The following is a 7,334-nucleotide window of genomic DNA, read 5'->3' as shown; positions in this document are numbered from 1 at the left end:
CTTTCATCTTACATCTGCCTGCGAGCAGTTTGGAGGTGCAAGATACCTGAGCGTGCAATGTTAATTTTACCTGTGATCCTTTGAATAAATCAGCACTGTTTTGAAGTTACTTGGACTGTCTCGTCTCTCGGAGTCAGTGTGGTAAAAAGTACCGGGTACAACAAACAACAACCACACAGCTGAGATGAGATAGGATGAGGCATCTTGGTTTCCTGCTTCTCAGATATCTGTGTTTTTCACCTCTCAAGATAAAGTTTTAGCCAGTTTATGTTTTCACATGTCACATTTATGACGTGTCTTCAGTCATGTCATCAAACCAAAGCAGAATAGCTCAGCTGGCTGTCCAAATGAAATAAACAAGTACAATTTGATTTTACATGACTATAGGTCAAAACTGGCATCCTCTTCCAGATTGATTAATTTTCCTAGTTGCTCCAGCAATAAATCCTGCCTTTGAATAAGGAAAGTAATATTAGGGATAATCCAAACAGTAGGAACAACAAAAGGGGACATTAACATACCCACTGTTTGACCTGTTAAGCAGTAAATATATTAAGTACATTCATTTAAAAGGCAAATCAACTGCGTTCTTGTAACTGTGGCATGTTTTAAGGGTTGCGTTGCGTTTTTGACTCACAGGAGGACAGTGAGACTCTGCAGGTTCAGTCAGTGACTTTTGGTAACCAGTGAGTGGATCAACAAAACAAATAATTCACAAACAAAACAGAGAAAATTAATAACATGGTGAAAAAAGTTGGCATAAAATGTTCATTAGTAATACAAATTACACCTTCATTTGCAGTTTAGCCTGTGAGAGAAAAAGGAAAACGAAAGAAAAAGGAGTCAGTCTTACAGGTCCACTTCAGTGGTCATCATCACCTCACCATGTTGTGTCTCATACTTTGTTTTGCTGTCTCCCTTCTCCTTCTTTTCTTTATTTCTTTCTCTGAGTGTCTCTCCCACCCCAGTTTCATTTCACTCCTTAGACTCCCATTGAATGGAAAACAGCTGGGTTAGGGACTGCCCAGAGCACATTATGCCCGACTCTGTGAATTCCCATCTACCTCTCCCCTCTCCTCCTCTGTCCAGTGTGCTCCCCTACTCCCTGTCCTCATTTAAGGTGGGGCTGCACAGCTGAAACAAAAGAAAAACAGCTTGTATGAGAACATGTTTCTCACCCACATATGGTACTCGCTCCCTCTCCTCCTTTCTGTGAATTCATTTCCAAACCCTACTCCCTGGTGATGCTCTGGTGTTATGGCTGGTTCTGCTTTTGACAAGTTGAAAACTGCTGAGATATAATGCAGCTGAGCTGTACAGCCAAGTATGCATATAGTTAAGTATTGTGTCAGAGTTATTACTTTGCCCTGATACCCAACCTGTTTCACCTGCTGTGGTGGACAGGGGCCAGTGTGAAAACAAAAGCAGCCATAAAGACTGCCTGGATTTCTTAAGAACATCTTAGAAGATACATTAAACAGCACTGTAGAATAATGGGGTGCTGGAGTGCAATGCCTGCTGGAGCATTAAGAAGTATTATAGAAAACACTAACTCTGCTCTGGAAAAATGTACATTTTTGTTAAATTACTACTTCCAAGGTCACAAATGAAGCTTCACGCTCAAAACTTACTTCAGCCTGGTTCCAGACCTGTTGAATCACTATCAATACGTTTGAGTTGAAATGGTGAGGTTTCAAATGGGGATGCCATGTTCAAGAAGAATGATGACAAGAAAGTTTCATTGAAAAAAGAAAAGTTAATAATGAGCCAATATGTCACAAAATAACCACAATGGCAATTCAGTCTCATTTAAGTTTAATACAATTTCCTGCTGTTGTACATGTGGAGAATGTAAAAATATTCCAGATCCTTTTGGTGAAACTTATCTCGAAGAGAGGCTATATAATATGAAATAAGAAACAAGTTTAAATATGCATAAAACATTTTTGGCCACATCAAAACAAGCTATACTCATATCACATGATGTACCTGTTGTTAATGTGAGCTTGTTAGGATAACCTTGTCTACTGATACATCCAGCAGGCACAAAGTCATGTTCCTGGTTATCTGATGAATATACGTCCACCATTTGGTCTCCCTTTAGTTTAATATTTCCTGAGGAAGTATCTGGCACATCTGAGAGTTGACTATAATGCACTGCAGAGCTGAGGGGAACTGCAGACTTATATATAGAAATAATTATCTCTTGGTTCACTGTGAGCAGCCCCTTTCACAAACAGGTACTCATTTAATCCACTGTCAATACAAATGTATCAATTATAGGCACATTTTTGAAATACTCAGCAATTAAATGTACCTTTATGTCCAGTGCGTTTCTCTGCTACACCCTTATAAGATCTTTCTCTGACCAATAGTCTATGGTGGCTAGCTGATGTTAGCAAACTTTAAAAAGGTCACAGGATTATAATAAGCAAGGGCATGTGAGGGAGTGTCAAGCCTACCTTTACTGCCAGCCAAAACCTCAGAAGAATACTTTAAATATATGTTATTGGCTTCTATATTTAATAATAAACAGGCTAGCTGAAATTAAATATGGTCATTTAATGTGTTGTTGTGAGGGCTAAGAAAGATTACGATGCTGGTAATCACAAAGATGACATCTTATTTGCAAAGAACTGAAGACAGTGTGAGGAGCAGAGCAGTGAAGTATGATGAGGAAGTATTGCACCAGCTGCTGAGGGGCCCTAGGTGACAAATTGGGTGTACATTGTGGGCAATGTGTGTGTTTGTGTGTCTATGCCAATGCAATTTCCTGCCTGCAGATTGACTAACATGCAGGCACCTGCCCTAACAAATACACCCATCCTGTTTCTCTCAGCTCACACAATGATGCATTTACTTTTTCAGCTGGTGCTGTATCAGCCAAAAGCATGCAAATAAACAACTGAAGAAATGTGAGAAAAAAAAGGCAAAACAAGTGTAACCTTTTAAGCTAACCATGAGTATGAGCTCAACGTTCCAGAAACTTGTGTTTCATACCAGCCCACGTAGTGATAAGAGAAACTGGTAAGAGAGGTTTTCGAATTAGTCATTCACAGATGCTGGAAGAGACAGGGAGAATCACACATGTAAACCAAACAGGGACTTTACATCATAGATTTTGCACATGTAGCACAAAGGAGTGCACGAGGGCCACACACGCCTGGACAAAATTACCTGGCCTTGGGGGAGAGGAGTTGATGACCAGCCTGGCTGGGTGACACACACATGCACGCATGAGATCTATACATATTAGGGGAAAGCTAGAAAGAGCCTCTGCGCTGCAGGCCTGGAGGGAAAAAAGGAATTCAGTAGGTGATCTACTAAGCATGTGTGTTACTCTAACAGACACATATAATGCCTGTGCGTTAGGCCTCTATAAGTTGTGTGACCTTTAATTTAGCGAGAGTGACTTCATGTGAAAGTGTCAGCAGTGGATTCTGTGTAAGTCACAAAAAGTGTGAAGGTGAGACTGCAGGGTATGTCGCTTCTGTGTTTGCCGACTCGCTCTCAGGCAAACATGGACGCTGGGCACAGATAGGTGTGAGAAAGAGAGTGTGTGTGTTTCCTTAAGCCCCAGAACAGAGAAAGTCACTGAACTGTTAAGGACAAGGTGTCCATTACCTTCTCAGCATGGAGTTACACACCTAAAAGCAGTCTGTTAGTATTTTGTTCAGTTTGACAAGGGCAATAAATTACTTGGAGCTTCCTCACTTTCACTTTGTGTGTGTTTGTGTGTGTGTGTGTGTGTGTGTGTGTGTTTGGTGCAATCAGAGTACTAGAACTCTAAAGGTGAGAAGAAAGCAAAGGTGTTTTTATGTGTGCATTTCTCTGTCTTTCTGTGTACTTCTGTTTATTTATGTGAATTCTTCCAAATGTCTTATTTTTGGCTAAATACTCAAAACAAGCAACAAACAGGGAGATGCTGTAGCTCTGACTGTGGCACAGGTACAGTACAGTTTGTTGTTCATTAAATGCCAAGTTGGTGGATTAATGTGTGGCTCCTTCCTGTTCATAGGGTGGTAGTATCCTTGAGTAACACACCAAACCCCAGACTACTTCCCATGTGGTGAAAAAAGGTACTTTGCTTTGGAAAAGGTGAGCCAAATCAAGGCGTTATAACTTATATAAAAACACAGCATGGAATCTCTATCTACTCCAACAACATATAACAACATATATTATTAAGATAATTTAAAACATGACGTTATTGATCCCCATGGGGAAATTCCACTGTACATGTGGTACAGAGAAGTTACTCGTCTGGGCTGAGAAGCTCAGAAGACAACATGTGTGTGTCATCCAGAAGTAGATTAGAACCCCATTAGTCTCAGTGGCTCGTCTGCTGTTTAGACTCAGTGTAAACACAGAGAGAGGGATGGTCCGAATGTCTTCTGTCTCCATCTTCAGCCTCCTGATAACACATGCAAAAACACACACACACATACAGTATGCACACACACAAACGCAAACACACAATAACATATCTGGACAGGCATGCTCTACTCTGCCATGTGTGTGTGGACTGTGAGAACGCTCTGTTGATTGATCTCATGCCCTCTATTGGCAGCATCCTCACTTCCTGTACCAGCTGCAGCTTGTCTCCCCTGTTCTTTCTCTCATTCTCTTGCTCTCAGGCTCTTCTTTCATTCCCACGAGCATTTAAAAAAATGTTTCCCAGCTGAGTCATGAGCACAATGCCTCTGTCAGCTATAAATGTTGTCAGTGGTTCTACATGGAGAAAATTATAAAACAGCAGGATTTTATGTAAGACAAAGTAGGTGTGTAATGTGTGTAATGAAATAATGAAAGTATATTATTGTCCAGCAATGAACAAAAGTCAAATATTAAATAACCAACACAAAATAAAGGAAACAAAGATCTATAAATGTCTTAAAGATGGGTGAGAAATGAAAGAAAAATGTACCACAAGCCTGCAGAACAGCTTCACCGCTTGTGAAGCTTGTAACTGTAGAGATGGGGGCGGCTGTGGTTCAGTGGATAGAGCAGTCATTTCCCAACCGGAGGGCTGGAGGTTCGAATCACGGTGCCTGTAGTCCACATGTTGAAGTGTCCTTGGGCAAGACACTGAACCCCCAAGTTGCCCTCGATGGTTAGAGCCATCGGTGTGAGTTGGTGCCGCAAATGACTGGATTGGTTCTGTAACAGAAACAAATTCCTTGTGTGTAACATACTTGGCCAAAGGTGATTATTCTTATTCTGTAAGTTTCTTGAACTCTACAGGATGGTTTACACACCATTCTTTCAAATAATATTTCTTAATTTTATGTTTAAATGATGGTGATAGATACATAGTAATACATTGCTCAAAAATCTCCCATAGGTGTTTAACTGCCTCAAGATTTGGTAATAATAAAAGACAAAGCATTTGATTGATTCACAATCAACTTTGCTCCTGAGAGTGAGATGAGACGAGCAATGCTGCGTGTCTGTGTGGTATTTATGAACTTAAAAGCAGCAGCTAGTTAGTGTGGCTTAGCATAAAAACTGGAAACTAGAGGAAACAGCTAGCTTGGCCTTGCTCACAGGTATATAAAAATCTCCCTTTGGGTACATTTAAAGCCATTTAATTAAAGTGTTATACCTCATTTGTTTTGTCCATTACAAAAAAACATTCTGCATTTATGGGGAGTTAAATGTCAAAGTATCCAAGTACTTCTTGGCTGGAAATGTCCATTTTTACTCCTTAGTTAAACTACCAAGACACATCATGTTAACTGGTAACTTTTGTTAACCTCAGACAGAGACTGGTTAACTGGTTTACCCCTGTTTCCAGTCTCTGTGCTTAGCTAAAGTAACCAAAATTCTTAACGAGTGGTACTGGTATTTTGACGTGAAAGCGAATAAGTGTATTTCCTACTATGTTGATCTATTCCCTTAATTTGTCATCCATCTGTACATGAATTACTGGGGCAAGGACAACAAATCTGTAGTGAGGCGTTGGCTGGTGTACAGCATGTCACAGTCAGACTTGTACATAGACACCACAGTAAGTGAGTGCACATCTTCGGCCAGTTCTGCCCCAGTTTACTGGCAGCGGCCCCGCTGTCTGTGCTAAAAGTCACGTTGCGAGGAGAGAGAGAAGCCCAGAAAAGCGGAGTAGGAAGGAGGGAGGGGGTGTAGGGGGCACAAGGAGCAAGACACAGGAAGTGGAGAAAGATGAAGAGCTGGGAGACAATGTGATGCACAGGGGTGCTGCGCTAAAGGAGGAGGAGGAGGAGGAGGAAGGGGGGAGGAAAAGCAAGCAGAGGAGAGAGACAAGGCAGAGGAAGAATGTTGGAAGAGGAGGAGGCGAGAGCAACAGAAGGAGAGCACAGGGTGTGTGCATCTGGCACTAGGAGGCAGGGAAAGATAGCGTGGGCCAGGCTGGCCGGACGTGTGTGTTTGTGTTTGATTGAAGAGGGATGTGAGACACAGACCCCTCACTGGCTCAGTTTTACTGGCATGCTGCCATGAAGAGATGGACACTAACACACATGCTTTAGACACATGCACACATTTGTACAGTGAATTCAGAACAAGGAGAAAGAAGAAGTGAGTATAAGATGGGAGGGAATGAGAGATGGGAGAGTAGTGAGGATGAAAAAACCCCTAACAAGCAGTGGCTCGCTATGAGGGAAGTGATTACAGGCTCATGCTGTGCAAACATACAAAACTTTACTTTAAATTCTGGGCAAGATCCCAAAGATACCAAAAATATCAAGGGCATAGTTTTGAAGAATGTACAGAAAATGAAATCACATCTAAATTTACTACACTGTATGGAATTGGGACAGCTGTGGCTCAGGGGTAGAGCAGGATCTGCGGTTCGATCCCTGGTCCCAGTCTATATGGAAGTGTCCTTGGTCAAGATGCTGAACAAGATGCTCCAGGTGACAAGGCCACCTTTCATGGCAGCTCTGCCACCATGGGTGTGTGACTGTGTGCAAACGGGTGTCAGCAACTGTAAAGTTCTTTGACCAGTAAGGTAGAAAAGCACTATAAGTGTAGTCCATTTACCAACTGGGCAGCCAATAAGACATGGAGTATTGAGTTTAAAGATTTCATTCAGATTAAATATCATCTAAAGAGCTGGAACAAGCCTAAATATACAGTGTAGAATAAAAGGATTTTAACATCCTTAAAGCAATAGTAGTATTCACTTTCTTATAAAGATGTAGATAACAAGATGCCAGTCTTATACCTGCACAATAAATATGAAACTAGAGCTAGCAACAGGTTAGCTTAGCACAGGGACAAGAGCCAGGGTGTAGCTCATGGGGTCATCTTAGAATTTGGCTAGGCGCAGTTACCAGGCAAACAGTGGAGATGCC

Source organism: Monopterus albus, unplaced genomic scaffold, assembly GCF_001952655.1.
Source record: "Monopterus albus unplaced genomic scaffold, M_albus_1.0 scaffold152.1, whole genome shotgun sequence".
Classification (NCBI taxonomy): Eukaryota; Metazoa; Chordata; class Actinopteri; order Synbranchiformes; family Synbranchidae; genus Monopterus; species Monopterus albus.
This window is presented reverse-complemented; position numbering follows the sequence as displayed.